Below are 15,586 nucleotides of genomic sequence, written 5' to 3'. Positions count from 1 at the left end.
GGTAACTGAGGGGGAGAGAGGCTTTTGCAAATTACTATAAGCTGAGGCTCAATCTACAAGGGATTATCTGAAGAGAAATGACAAAGCAGAATGACACCAAAAGCATTCATCGAATAAGTGTGTCTATTGTTTGACAAGAAAAGATGCAGGCTTGGACCTTGCAAAAGCCAGCCTCACTTCTCTCCATCCTCTCTCTGCATTTCACTTCCTGCCAGGGCTACTTAGGGACAGTTCCTCCTCCTATGCTGCACGTTTAACTGTTTTTTTTTTTTGTATTATTGTTCATGTTTGTAAAAGCGTATAAAGAGACCTGCAGGAGATGCTTTGCTAGATGCGCTGAGACTAAATTCATCTTTCATTTTTTCTTGTCTCATTTCACGGGTTGTATATCATGAATCTTACAATTCTTCCAGTAAAATGCATCCCTGGAGTTGGGGTCAAGGTGTTTTTTTTCTGCTCTTCTCAGTATCTTTGGTACTTGGTGAGCGTTGGCTGTGAAGGCTCTTGTGGAGTGTGAATTTCTTTGAGCAGCATATGAAAAGTATAATGGAGACTTCTGCATGGGCAAAAGGAGGGAGGGAGAAGAAATTAAAATTTTTATAAAGAAACTTTGAAGAAATAAAACATTATTCCTGGGTTCCTTGTTGAAACCTGTGCAGAGTCCCCAAAAATGGTAGATGATGAAGGGCCAAGAAGGCTTCCCAAGGATGCTGTTATCACCGTGCGGCTTTGTGCCGGACTCTGAGAGACTCCCGGCCTCCTGGTGTGTGCACTAGCAAAGGGGCAGTGCACGGTAGGTGCTCAGTGTGGCTTTGTCTGTGCAGTGGCAATGTCCCTGTCCCCGATGTGGCCACCGCCACAGTGAGGGGCAGCTGCAGCGCGCGGTGCTGCCGGCAGACTGCTCGCCAGAGAGCAGAGCTGTTGGCAGCGGGGGCTGCACGTGTTACACCAGCCTGGTAGGTGTCAGAACAAGCCTGAGGCGAGCACTGATGATCTTTCACATGCAGAAAAGCCTCTGTGGGCCAGAGCCTGGTGCTAAGGCCTGTCGGCACTGTTCAGTCCATACAGCTCTTATTTGCTGTCTACCACCTTTGTTTTGGATTTATTTCCAGCAGAGAATCTATTTGTTCAGGTGCTTGGTTCAGGTTTCCCCCATGTCTCTGCATATCATGGTGTCACCCACTGAGACTATTTTGATTTTAAATTCTTGGCAGGTTCACCTCTGCCTCTGTGCTAAGGCAGTGGCTTGCACAGATGCCAGCTCACCAAGATGCTGCCCTACAGCCTTTCATTAGGTGTGAGCTGTTTTATATTCTGGAATAATTTACAACCATATATTTTGCTAAGAGGCTTCAGCTATGCCCTTGTAGAAGGGGAAAGTGCCCTTATTTAGGTTAATGCAGAGCTCCCACCACATTGCACGGACAGTGTGATGCTGCAGATGTGAGAGCTGGGATCTAGCAGCCGCAGTCTGTGCTGCTGCGTGGAGACCTGGGGTTAATGCTCGTGCTGTCGGTGCGAAGCGCAGGCTGCCTGATGTGGCTTCTCAGCTGTGGGCTGCCTGGTCCAGACCCTGCCATGGCGGGTGCTCAGGAATGAGCCTTTTGAACCAGTCTTTTGGTTGCGGGCTTGGCTGGCCCGGAGACAGCTGTGAAATGAAGCCTGCTGAGGTTTGCGTTGCTTCCTCTTCACCCGAGAGGAACGCAGTGCATTTGCTTGCTAAGACTGCCCTCTCCCGAGGCAGCAGCCTGGAGGCAGCGCTTAAAAACATTAAACTGGGTTCAAATCATCTCCTGATGATCAGCGCTCTCATTTTTGTCACTGCTTTTGTCTGATAATGGTTTGTTTTGTTTCATAATAGTTTCATTTTGTCTGCAGCAATATTGACGTAAGCATGGAAGCCACAGTAAGAAACAACATCCTGTCTGAGTTAAAAAAACAACAACAACAACAAGAAAAAACTCAAGGCACAGCTCATTTCTGATTATGTTCCCTAGAACCACATGAGAGAGAGAAAATGAGAGCTTTTCTCACTCGGCTCCTCCAGGTGTAGGCAGGGAGCGTGCATTTTGTGAGGCTCTTTTACAAAGCCGCTCTGCTGAAGCAGAGCAGAACCACGTTTTTCTCTTCCTGGCCACGAGTGGAGATGTCGGCTCTCCAGGGCTGCAGCAAATGGCTCCCTGCAGGAGCAGGGAGTGAACAGTAGCTTCATTACCCCTTCAAGCCTTCTGAGCAGCGTGCACTATCCTTCCGTGACCCATCTCCGCAGGAGGAGATCAGCTGCTCGGTTCTGCAGTGCTAACGAATAATGGCATCTCTGAAACGATGTGTGACAGCACGGGGGGATTCTGCCACCTCTGAAGGGAAAAGCAATCCAGACCTGTTTTTTCCCTGACTTATGCTTAGATCGCTGCGCCTGGAATGGAATAACTTTCTCTTGTGTTTCAGACAGCTAAAATACTTTCAAGTTGCTTTTCCATTGGATATCGGAGATTGCTGCACCATATAAGTTGTAAGTAATGCTCCTGAGATACAGAGATGGTCTGTATCTCAAGACGTGTGCAGTTTGTAAAGTATTTTATTTTTGGAGAAGCTATGTTGATTGGGAGTTGAGCCTGCTCTTTTAAATTGGACCGAGCCATTCTTAAAAAAATATCTCATATATACCAAGCAGACTTGTTCTGACACCTCATTAAGTTAATTTAGGTGGTTTAATACAGTTCGGCAGCAGCTTAAAATCACGGTCTTCCATCTGATCTGATACATTGATTATACTGGTGTTTTGTTTGTAAACCTCTTTCTGTTTCTGTGCAGCTGTAATTGCATTTGAGAAAGGGAAAATTATATATGTGCCCAAACCACCCAAAGTGCATAATTGCTCCATTGAAATACCTCTAGAGGTAAGTGCAAGCTGCATATCATTTCTGAGACTGAAGTTTCTCAACTCTTTTCCTGGTGGTTTCTGGGCTGTTTTAGAGCTTCTTCCTCCTGCAACACAAATCAGAAACAACTGTCAGAAACATTGCTGTGTGGTTCAGCTGCCAGGATCCATGCAGATTCATGGAGAATGGCTCTGCTGCTCTTACTGGCCTCATTTCCTCATTGAGATCTATGTAATTATGGGCTTTCTCCAATAGTAAATGTGTGGTACCATCTTTGTTTTCAGACAATATGAGGCCAGCAATGGGAAGAGGATTCCCCTTCCATCTCTGCCAGCCAGCCCTGAGGTGATGCTGGCAATGAATGGCACAACTGAAACCACTGGGGAGAAAACATTTACCAGTATTCTCTTCCGAGTGGTCTCTGGGAGACCCAAGACCATCCCTTTCACTCATGATACAGTGAGTGCTGCGACTGCATGGACTGCTTGGCTTTTCGTTGTGTGGCTCTTGCCACAGGATTTTGGACCAGTGCAGAAAGCTGCTCCTGAGTACCTGCTTCTGCTGCTTTTATTGGACCAGCAGCATTCCAATGCTCATTGCTTCTTCATTAAATTTGTGTTTTCAGGCACTAAATTATTTGCATAAAATCTCTTATTTTCTGGCGTTGCGGCTTTGAACACCTGTGCAGCTGCTGCAGAGTTCAGGGAGTGTATTGCAAAGCTATCTGTTCTAATTTAGGTTTCTATATATTCCTCAATTGCCTTGAAAAGGCCTGGAAGCAGCTGCTGAAAAGCCATAGAAAACCTGATTGAGGAAGAAAAACAGACTTGGTTGTGTAATAAACACACAGACTCCTTCCAGGCCACTGATAAGAACAAAAAGCACTGCAAGGGGAGGTTGGTTGGGTACTGGTGGGATGTTGTGGCGGTCCTGTTACCAGCATGTCATCGGTGAGGAAAGCTCCACGTGGCTGTAGGAAGCGGTGTCTCCCCACCCAGCCCCTCAGAGAGGAGGCAGACTGTGTGCAAATCTTTAATCTTGGTCTCTGAGACAACTTGGCGTTGACAGCTGACGTTTGGTTTTATGTCAAACAGCTCACAGAGGCTCACACTGCAGAGATGGCCCTCAACGATGCCGCTGTGTCTGAGGTGAGCCCGGCTTAAATCCATGGGGGTCATTTCCCTGCTGCATCCCAAACCTCATTGTTTAACCTACTGCCGAGCAGACCTCGCTTCCCCCAGCACCAGTTTCTCTGGGGCTGGCACAGGGGACAAACCAGTGGCAATGCCACGTGATGCCCAGACAGCTTCCACACCAGTTCCTGCTAGCATGGCAGTGGTGTGCAAAACCTTCCAGCAGAGATCCGCTTCCTACTCGATGACAAGGCGGAGGATTTCAGCAATATATTCTTTTGATTTTGTTGTAAAGTCATTTCTGTTTTTTCAGATCAAACTTCAAGAACCCTTGAGAGCTTTTGTTCTGGAAGTTATAATAAATGAAATCAATTCTAAGTCCACAGGGATGTTTTCTTCCGTGATGTCTTGTTAGTCAAATCCAAAGTATATAAGCCAAGAGTAGTGTGTGTGTGTTTTTTTTCCCCCCTCCTTTCTGTTTGATTTGTTTATTTTTTTGTTTGTTTGTTTGTTTTTCCCTCTGGAGCAATTTAAGAGTCTGTTCTTTCCTGAATCAATTGCATATTCTACATGTGTTAATTCATAAAAGGCAAGCTGGGTCTTAGGAATCTTGTATATAAACAACCACGAGCTTGGGTCTTAGACTACGCTGTTTATATGCTAAAGCAATGTGTATATATATTGTACAAAGCTGTAGGTGTCTGGGGGACTGAACAGTAAAATCCAAAAGTCCTAATGCGTGTTTCTGCATACACCTGACTTAGGTTTGTTTATCTCCAGATGCACGCACCAAATCCATCTGTTCATTCACATCGTAATAAAATAATTATACTAAAAATCAAGCAAAGGCTGCATGTTGTCACTGGAGAAGTTTTCCTGTGTTGTAAATGAACTTAATCTTTCGCAAATACAAAATAAATTTGTTAAATATCTGTGCTGAACCTTTCAGGTGCTTCTTTTTGCTCCTCATCCTGGTTCTGGGCAAAACTCCATGAGGAGACTGGGCAGGCCAAGGGCGCTGCGATCTCTGTGTGTGTTTATTCAGCTTGCCCAAAGCTGGAAAAATCGCAGTACTGAGGATGCCAGGGCTGGCACCCCGCGCAGGTGAGCCCCCTGGGATACAGGGCAAGTCTCCTCTCCCACTGGCACCTTCCCCTTCCCTACCGCCTGTGAGCGTGCAGAGGCTTTTCTGAACACCTTGCCTTTTAGGATACCTTTCCGGGGTAAATTGTGCAGAACCAAGTACCTCTGAGGAGGGTCTCCTGTCCCTCAGCTGCTGCTGGCCCATTGCATTTGCTGCCAGCAGGATTTGTGGGCAGGTGCCGCTGTCCTTGTTGCAGCCAGGCCGTGCCTCGGGGGAGCCTCTCCTGGCTGATTTTGCCTCTGCACAGTGCGTGTGCTCTGGCGTGAGCTCTGCCACTTGTGCTAGGACCTAGAATTAAATGGGACCTCACCCCTGCAAGGCTGGAAACAGTGTTTTAGAAATGCTCATTCCTCAGGGCTTTAAATCAAATTCTAGGTAGACATAGCTGCGGCGATTTAAGGCTTTCTGCCTTCTCTGGCAGCATTTGGGGTGCATCAGGACACGACGGATCCGGCTGGTCGTGCTCCGGCGCAGCCACCTGCCCAGGCTAGACCAGCACCAGCCAGACTCAGAAGTGTTTACTTGCATTTACGTGGGTCTTGAAAGGTTTCTTAAATTCCGTGAAGTTAATACAATGGAAAATGGATTTTTTCTGCCCACCTAAGCAAGCCTGTAGTGATTAATGCTGTAAAGTAAAAACAACAGCAACAAATTCAGTTTTACAACGTGCTGTGGATTCCAGGTCTATGAGGAATGCTTGCTTTGTAAAAGAATTTTTTCCTCCTCCCAGTGCTCTTTCAAAAATATTTTATTTCCATAAAATCCCCTTGTCTCCGTAAGCTGCGTGTTGATACTAATAGGATGCATAGCTTCATAATTCTTTGTCTCTTCTTGCATTGGTATAAGGCTAAGCCCTATCACAGAGCAGATGTTTTACTAGCAAAGACACTTAGCAGAAGAGAGGGTTCACCCTTTGTTTGCAAAATTAGTTGAGAATTTTTCATCTCTTCGTCTCCTAGTCCTGCATTGTGCGCCATAACTACCGCACAAAAAAGAAAATGTGATGTACAGAATGAGTTGCTTGCTGTTGTGTCTCTGATGCTGAACAGAAGAGAGGCCATCATGAATATATTTTAATTCGTGTGATTATTTATTCTAAATCTTTGATTACTTTATTTTAATTGGGGGGCCTGGAGGGGGAGATCCTGCATCTGCATATGAGTTACAGATAACAAAATATGGAGGATCTAAACAGTCTCTGTGTTAAAAAAAAAAAAAAAAAAAAACCATAATACTTAGTGCTGCTTTTCCAAATTGGTATCTTCTTTGGTTATGTGCTTTGGGAAAGTCTGGAACGTTAATTATTGCTCTTGCTTTCTGTTGGTTGGTGGGAACAGATGCCTACGCTTTGCCAGCACTTTCCTTGTGGTCTTTTTTCCCAGTAGCAGGTTCATAGCTGCAACACCTCCCCGTCCATCTTGCTGGGTGGGAAGGAAGAATCTCAGCCTGGCCCACTCTGCGCCGACCCCGTGGCTCTCTGGCTCGTGGTCTGTGCTCGGCATGGATCCTGGCTGGGATGCTTGACCCAGCGCGATGGGAGTCAGCTTTCAGGATCTCATCCCGTGTCCCTGGGGCTAAATGCACGACTAAAGGTTTTCTTTGAATGAGAGATTTCAGAGGCTCTGCTCCCAGCCACAGCAAAGCACACTGCTACTTGGAAATAAAGGTACATTGTGAGTCAGGATATTCTTCCTGCTCGTGAAGCTATCCAGAAACTGCAGATACGGATTATATGACTTGAATGCTATGCTATTTATGATGCGTGTTCAGTCACCTAAATCACATTGGCACTGTTTGAGCTTTGCCTGGATAATTGATTCAAATGTAAATTGAATGAATAAATCCTTTACTGCTAAAATGTGTTCCCTTTTTATCTTGATTCTTTTTCTTCTTTCTGTTGAATGGCATAGAAAATAGGTAGTTATAATCTCATAAATAGATTTTTGACTACTTTTCTAGGAGGGCAGGTAAAATGAGGTCTGTATGATCTATTTTGAAATGCTTTACTCTTTTGTTTATTGAATTGCTAACCTGCTTATAACTTGGCATCTGTACTTGTGGTCAATAATCTGCTTGTGCAATGTTTGCGCCGCTCTTCAATGGCAAGGCCAGGTGGTTATTTATTTCTCTCAGTGCATATTAGTCAAGGGCAAAGTATCAGAGAAATCTCTTTATTTTAGCCATGGAGTGGAATATTGTTGTGAAATGTGTGCCCTGTTGGCATCAAAGGTTTATTTGGTTTGGGAATCTACACAGAGGGACTTGAACTGGCATCACGACAAGCCTTTGTGAGTGTTTTATGAAAGTTTTAAGCTATTTTTTCTGTAAGGCTTCACTGATGTTGCGTTAAAGACAGGGCTAACGTTAACTACAAGCCAACAAAAGAATGTCGTTTAAGCTTCTCTCCCAGCCTGGTTATATTTAATCAGCAGTTCCACAGATGGTAATTTTTGGAGCCAGTGTCTTTTCAATGAAGTCCAGTGCGCCCCTCACTCTCTTATCCCCAGCATTTCAATGATGGCATTTCTACTCCCAGATCAAACATTTAGCTAGAGAGCAGAACCAGGCGCTTGGCATTCCTTGGGCTATAAATATTTGGGCATTTTTTTCATGTCTCAGGGCAGGAATCCCAGTGCTGCGCAGCATCCCCATGCCCAGCTGGGCACTTGCTGCCTTGTCGGGGTTTCGCTCTGCACTTGTCAGCTCTTCGCTTTGCTCTGGTCCCCATGGCAGGTATTAAAAGGATTAAAATGCCCAGGACGGATCATCTCTGCCCGTACAAGACTCGCTTCCTACTGACAGCTATCACTTGCAGGCCCTTCAGAGGAAGGTACCAGCGCTCTGCAGCTCAGGTGGAAAAGCCCCCCGCCTGCCCTCGCCTTTCTGGGCTTGGGAAGCCTCTGGGAGCAGGAGCCTGGTGCGGAGGTGGAGCCCATCGCACTACCCTTGAAACGTGTTGCCAGTCACTGTGTGCTTCTGTCCTCTGTGTCTGTGTAACTGTCCAGGCCGCTTTTGAATCTAATTAGCTTCTTGGCTTTGGAGATGTCCTTTGGCAGAGTATCCCATATTTGAATCACCCATGTGGAAACGCATTTCCTCCTGCCAATTCTCCAAAAGCCAAAAATCCCTGCTTTAGCTGTTTATGCCGCAATCCTGTTTGCTGGAGGTGTTCTGTTTGTGATTTCTTTTTCTGAATTTTACTTCCGTCTCTGCCTCTCTTTCTCCTTTCCCACTCCCCGTGGTGCCAGACGCTGTTTGCTCTGGGGGAACTGGTACAGCAGCCCAGCGTACTGGGGGTGGGATGGCCCCATCCCGTGTGACCGTGCTGGTGGGAGAGCTGCAGCTACCGCTTCCAAAAGCAGAGCAAGGTTCATTGGCGCCCTCCACCCCGTCCTTGCCTTCCATGCACCGGTGTACTGGAGGCCTTGGAACCCCCACTATTCCCTTGGCTTCTTGCTGGACTGAAAAGGACTGATTTGCTTCCGCGTTTGTATAACAGAGGCTTGTTTGTGTGTCTTGTATCATCACAGCCAGATGTTGAGTATCAATATTTATAGGCTTTGCTATACAGCTTCTTGTGTGTATGTTTATGGGGGAAAAAAAATGCAGATAAAATGGTTCATGCCCAAACTTGCCACTGTCCAGAAACTGAATTTCTCTCTTCCTATCTCTGCACTGAGCCATTTATGAATAGGAGATTTTGTGACTGGCTTCAGAGCCTGGCTCTGGCTATTTAGAAAACATCCATTCAATAAATCATATGGGGAGCAGCTGCCGCTCTCTGCTGAGCCAAGACATATCAGATAAAATATTGCTCATTTATTTGGTTTGGTAGAAATAAAGTTGCTGTAGTGGAACATCATTACAGGCTGTTCTTAATTCACCTCAGGGCTATTTCTAATAGCAGCACACAATTCTCCTGTGATAGTGTGAGTGAATGAGATGGGTGTTTTGATGTCAAGCTGAATGTAAGGAAGGTTTTAGGAATCAAAGCTTTGAAAAAGAAATAACTACTGTTTGTGCTCTGATACTGGAAGAGGTCCCTGTTTTATTATTAACACTATAGCTATTGAAAGTCCTGACACTTGCTCCTCGGAGATTTGAAGCAATTCAATCCATGACATACCGTTTCGGCTCAGCCTTTTACAAGTCACTCTGTGTTGGTAAAGCCGAAGGTGGCCCTGATAGCTAATGGAGACACCCAGGGCTGGCATTAAGTTAATAATGCCTGATTTTCAGCTGTGTGGCAACCAGAAAGCCTGCTTCTGCCCAGCCCTTGGGTTACAGCTGCCAGCTGCTTTCACCCAAGCAAAATGGTTTATGAAAGGCTGTCCAAAACATTTGAATTTAGGCTCACTGCTTTGCATAAATGTCATCAGCATAATATTCAGCAACGGGGCCATGGTGTCTGCAGACGTGTTGCCCACTGATCTGACAAGATGCTAGAGGCTGTTACTTAAAAAACCTAAAAGTGAAGGGGTAGGAAGATAACGGAGAGTGTTGCAGTGTAGGATTGGGTGCACATTTTCTTTGACAAGGAACAGGCATCTAATCAGGATCCTGCTTTTCTCCTTGGAAAATTGGTCTTCAAAATGTCTTGTCTTGTCTCCCCTTTGCGTCATTGCTTGGCTAAAACAAGTGAGGATTGTGTGGATCTGAAGACATTACCATATCGCAGGCAAGACAGACAACTGCTGTGATTTTGTTTTTGTTAGATCTTTAAATGTCCAATCACCTGTGTGAGACAGTGGCATTTTATGCTCATTTTGGGTGTGCTGTGCTGCGGCAGAGAGCCATGTATTCTGCTTTTCCACAGAGGCGTTTCTTTGCCCTTGCTTGTCTTAATTATTCTCTATAAAATAGAGGTAACTGGCAGAAAACGTATGGTTGCTCCAGCTTACGGAAAAGCAGCTCGCGTTGCTGAGAGCGATAAAGCTCACAATGCAACAGAAGCGCCTGGATTCCTCAGTGCTGAATTGCATTTTCGTTGACAAAACAGATGCTCTTTGTTGGAGCTGAGGTACAGGCACTGCCCTCGCTGCTGGCATGATTTAGTGGAGGCAGTGCTGTGACCCTGAAGTCCTGCGTATTTAATCACGAGCCTCTTAAGCGTTGGCTCTGAAGGGCGCAGTGGTGCAGGCACGCAGAGAACTCAGGGCGAGTGACAAGATGCTTGTGGTTCCTGGGCAGAAATGAGCAGCAGGCGAAAATGATTTATAATTTGCTGGTCTTATCAGAGTCTGAGCATGAACAGCATTGCTATGTTTTCCATGCAGCAATACTGCTGATGGCTGTGGTCATATTAAACATGCTCCCTCTCCTGACAGCCCAGATAGCCTCTACTTAACAATAACTTCTGCTGAAAAAGAAAAAAGTGTATCCTGAAATAGCAAAGATCAGGGAGCAGAGCTCTCCTGCTAACTGCTACAGATGACCTTGATTCTATGTGTGAGGGCTGCGAAGTATCATAATTCAATGAGAGTATTTATTCTGAGCGATGCTGCACAAGCTGAAAGAATCTCAGGACCTCATTTTTGTTTGAATAATTTTATATGGCAAATAGGGGAGTCAGATTTTTTTTTTATTCAGACACTCCACTCCAAGTGAACCTCCAGAGTGCTCATCTCCTGTACATAAAAGTTTCCCAAAATACTGGTGATGAGGCTGTTTAGTTCAGCTCTATTTCCATGCTATCGGTGACTTTGTTAAGCAGAAGTTCCCTGCAGACGGCTGTTGCTTTGATGCTAGTTGGTGTACGGCACATTAAAAAATCCTTAACTTGGTTTCTAAAGTCTCACTAAAAACCCTACTGGGACTTTGATGTTGAGAAGATTCCACTCAAAGTACCCAAACTCTCTGAAGCTCACCCGGCCTTATCTCGGAGGCAGACCAGCAAGTGGTTGCCTCAGGCAATAAAATACCAGTGGCAGCAAAAACGTATAGTGATTATTTATGGTCTGAGCATCTGCAGTCAGGAGAGGCTGCTGGAAATTACCAGAGCCTGGCGATGCCTTGAAGAATCCAGTTCTTTGTTTTGGAGACAATATTAACTGCTGCGTGTTGTGGTTCAGCCATTTCATTATCTAGTCCAGCTGAAATGTCTCAGCGGAGCACTGTGCAATTTCACGCACAAATTCCAGTCGTAAGCTTTGGTGCCCCCGAAGTTTAAAAAGGGTCTCTTTTGCTAAATGACAGCATGCTAAAAGCAACTGAGGAACCCTATTTAGGTTTTAATTAGACAGCAGCAAGCTTTTAACCACGGCACCTTTTTTGCTGCCGTGCGGCTGAGTAACACGGAGCTGCCACTCGGTGCCGCGGGGCCGCTCGCGTGCAGCCGGCAGGATGCGGCCGCATGTCCCTGCAGGTAGGTGTGCAGCGCCCCGGCTGTGGGGCTCGTTAGTGGCTGGTGTTACTGCACCAGTCTGTGCTGCTCCAGCATTACCCACGTCTTGCTGTTACTATGAGAGTGAGTGAAATTGGCCTGGAACCATTTTTTATTTTTTTTTAAACTTCACTCAACAGTGTGAAATATGAAGGCCTGGTGTGTGCCTCGCTCCCATGTGCTGTATTTATTTTCTAGGGCGATACTTAGTTCTTTGCAATGTCAGATACTGCATCAAATTATTTTTCAGAGTTAAGGGCAAATTAAATGTTCTCTTTTTATTTTTTTTGCCTATATTGCATTTTTGTGCACAGGAATCAATTTGACCCTACTGTGAGTTGTTTTAAGAGCTCTATCTTGTGCGTGCCTTTGAAATAATTTTCTGCATACCACTGCCAACCGCCTCCCACCCAGTTCCAGCTCTCACAGGGTGAACGCAAGGGCCTTGGGCTCCCCGCCGCGGCTCCACGCTGAGCCCCCACACTTTCTGCTCCCGAAGGGCTGGTGGGGAGGTTGCTCACAAGTGGCCCATGGGGGTCCCTGCCCCGGGTCCCCCCCCCGGCAGCCGCTCCCTGCCGCCAGCCCCGCTGAGGGTTCGAGCCTGGCCTCGAGCTGCTCCCCCCTGCCCTGTGCCGGTGTTTTAAGCAGCCCCCAGGGGAGACTGCGGGGCCAGGACCGCTTGCCACCGTGCCTCTGCGACGTGTGGCAGCGTGGGCCCCAGTCCTGGGTCACCGCCAGGCTCTGACCAGTGCAAGCATCGTGGGGCGAGGAAATTTTCTCATTTCCCTTCGCTTGGTTCCTGTCCTAGGAACTGGGGTCCTCACCCCTTGTTTGCATCAGCATTGCTGCGTGGTTTGCAGCGGACACCATGGTAAGACGTGGCTGAGATCTGTAACATCTCCCCAGAGCACGGGAGCTGGGCAGGGTGCTCTGAGCTACACTTGTAGGTGTGAGCTGGGTGCTCTGAGCTACCCGTACCGCTCGTGGCTTTGGGCTGGGATGCTGAGCCACAGCGGGCAGAGGCGGGAAGGCGCCTGGCCCCGTCCTGCACCTCCCCAGCGTGTTCCGGACTCTCACAGAATGGTTTGGGTTGGAAGGGACCTTAAAGACCATCTAATTCCAACCCCCTGCCATGGGCAGGCACCCCTCCCAGCAGACCAGGTTGCTCAAAGCCCCATCCGGCCTGGCCTTGGGCACTGCCAGGGCTGGGGCACCCCCAGCTCCTCTGGGCAGCCTGCGCCAGCCTCAGCACCCCCTGAGTGAAGAATTCCCTCCTCTGCGCCTCCGTGTTGCCTCCTTTCAGCCCTCAGCAGGTGTTGTGAGGCTTCTGCCCTGGGACAGGACCCACGAACCAAGTGACACTGCCCTGACTGTGGAAGGAAATAGCATGCAAGTTCGACCTGAGCCTTCCTCAGGTAATTAACTCATTAGCAAGGCTCAGCACCAGGATTGTTTAACATGAACTGTCTTTCCTGTTTCAGCAGCTTCTTTACAGCAGTTGCTATCTCCCTAGAAATAGGCATTTATTTACATAACACCGACTCCAAACACTTGATTAATGGTAGGGGCTGTAATTTATCCCCAGAGGAATGTCTGGACAAAGTGTGGTGCTAATTCTGCCAACTGTGCTGAAGATGTGTCCAAAACCACCATGTCAAGTCTCTATTAAAAGCTGAGAATAAGACAGAAAGCCTGAAATCTTTACTTACAGAAGATATGTGTGTGTAATATAAGGCTGCTGCTAATTCTTCCCTGGGATTAATAGAGACCATCAAGGACAAATTCACTCAATATTGCTTTTCTTTTTGTAAACTGAAGCTTCCCCAAACCTGAGGGGAGATAGAAACATGACTTTGTGTCTGTGGTGCTCTCTTTCAGTCAAATGGAAATAGCTGTCTTTATTTAAAAAGTCTCTTGGCACCACAGTGCTGACACTTTCTGAGAGAATGGAATGGACAGAAATCCATTTTCCAGGCTGGAAGGAAAGCAAAAAATAAATTAGAAGAATGAAGAGTGAGGAGGAATTGAGGTGTCCTCAGTGCTCGCAGCGTGAGTGATTGGAAGTGATGGTGGGAAGGCAGGTAAGCGTTCGTTTGTTTAAAATATAGGACTAGATTTGACTTTAAGGCGCGCTGCGTCACTGAGAAAGCCATGCTGCAGTGCTGCTGCTGCGGCCCGTGGGCGCAGGCAGCTCCCGTGTGTGCCCTCTGCTGGGCAGCCCTGCCCGTGGCCACGCTCGTCCTGCGTGGGGCTGGCTGGAAAAGGGTGCGCGGGAGAAGCCTGCGGATGCCAGCCCTGAGGACATCGAGATGTGAGATGTCCACCCGGAAAGGTGCTGGGAGCAGCGCGTAGGCTTTAACGTGGTCTCCTCTGGTGACGGACACTGCCAAAATCTTGCAAGACTTGGTGAAACAAGGCCAGCCGTGGCCGGTGTCAGTAGCTGGGGAGGGCTCAGCTGCGGAGGGCACTGCCCAGCACAGCAGCCAGGATCTGCAGTGTGGCTGCGCTCAGGGCCTCTTCACGGACTTTTCTCCCTGCTGAGGCTCGATTTGCCCCACCGGTCCTTCGGGAGGTGCTGCTGTCAGCAAGGCACCGTGGGGCTCTGATGCCTCGTTAGGACCTGAATGTGTGGCTGCAAAGCTGCCCAAAACGCTCTGCCCCCGTCAGTGTGCTGCAGCTCGTCGCGTAGCACCTGGCTAGTGAAGGTTGTCCCTTTTTGGTGGCTGATAATGTTCAGCCTATTTTCCTTTGGTTCATATTTTGGAAGAAGAAAGTTTTCTGTCTATAAAATTCCCGGAGACATTGTTTTGATGTTATCTCATCTCGGTGTTTTTGCCGTGTGCCCTGCTGCTCGTGCTCAGCCTCGTGGGTGCACCCAGACATCGGTGCTGCTGCTCTCGCTCCTGGCACACAGCTCCCAGAGCTGCTTCCTATCAGGCTCCCTCTTGTTTCTCCTGCCGTGCTCTCTGCATGGTCCTTCCCCGGGATTGTTTCTGTTTCTCGAGTTCCATATGTAGGAAACTGCATGGGTGAGTGATCAGACACGAGTGGGTCTGGAAAGGATGCTTCTGACGTCTGCCCACGCACGATGTGCCGCAATGTGCCCCCCATGCGGGCACTGAGCAGGGGATCGCTGCCTGTCCTGGGTCAGCGCGAGCCTGGGATTGATCTGGCAAGGCTCAGTGCCGTTGTGAAGAGTGATTGGTATTAATTAGGCTGCTCCGCTCCTGTGGAGTGCCGACAATGGGAGCTGCTAAACCAAGTGTGAATCTGGCTGCGGGGCTCTGGCAGTCCTGGGCTGGAGTCCCGTCCCCTGACTGGAGGCGCCCGATTCCCTCTGCTCTTACCAGGTCTCTCCAGCTCCTTTCCAGGAGTTTTCAGTTCCTGTTCTGCCAGATCTCATTGCTAGAAATTAGCTTTTGAGCCTGGCTTTAGGAGGATCAGTTCATCTCAAACCGAGCAAGAAAACAGATGAGTTTAAAAAGACAGAAGAAGTCCTGTCATCCAGAATGTTTCGCTAACACAGCTGTCCATCCCATGCATTACACCGCATTGGGGAGCTCACAGAAAGGTCGTCTCCTGCTGTTCCTCTGAGCAATTTCATAAATAGGATTGGGAAAAAAAAAAAAATCCACTGTGCAAGGCTGCTTGCAGTGAGGCAGAGTGAATAAAGCATCAAATAACATTTCTGCATGAGTTCATTTCCTGGTTTCTGGACTGAACTGCCACTGACTGTTGCACTGGCCAAGGTGGCAGGCCTGCTGCAGTGCAAATCCTGCAGGATTGCCATCACTGTCGTATTCCCCTGTAAAAGTGAAAGGTGGGGAGAACGATTCATATAGGTGAACTTCAGTGATTCTGAAACCAGGCTGGAAATTCACAGCCTGGGTGCAGTCAGTGTTTAAAACTTTTTTTTTTTTTTTTTCCCATTCCTTTCCCAGACTTTGTTCTAGCAGCCTAATTCAGTTTGTTTGCTGTGTCATTTTCCTACCTTAGTGCTTTCTTCCTTTCTGCAGCGCTGTTCTCTTTATCTGGCTGCTTTATT

At 47.5% G+C, this 15,586-nt stretch overlaps 1 protein-coding gene across 1 annotated transcript in view; it reads left to right on the top strand.

The window, feature by feature from the left end:
* Positions 1 to 567: 567 nt before the first annotated feature.
* LOC310882783 (BPI fold-containing family B member 4-like) overlaps positions 568 to 15,586 on the top strand; it is a 29,082-nt gene continuing 14,063 nt past the window's right edge. The window contains exons 1-4 of the mRNA XM_083802004.1: positions 568 to 2,512; positions 2,815 to 2,900; positions 3,167 to 5,119; positions 6,497 to 6,825. The gene's annotated coding sequence lies outside the window, so the exon portion shown is untranslated. The remainder of the gene's footprint in view (positions 2,513 to 2,814; positions 2,901 to 3,166; positions 5,120 to 6,496; positions 6,826 to 15,586) is intronic.

Source organism: Anser anser (genome assembly GCF_964211835.1).
Source record: "Anser anser genome assembly, chromosome: 16".
Classification (NCBI taxonomy): domain Eukaryota; kingdom Metazoa; phylum Chordata; class Aves; order Anseriformes; family Anatidae; genus Anser; species Anser anser.
Note: the sequence above shows the minus strand (reverse complement) of the source record. Positions and strands in the feature narration are given on the sequence as shown.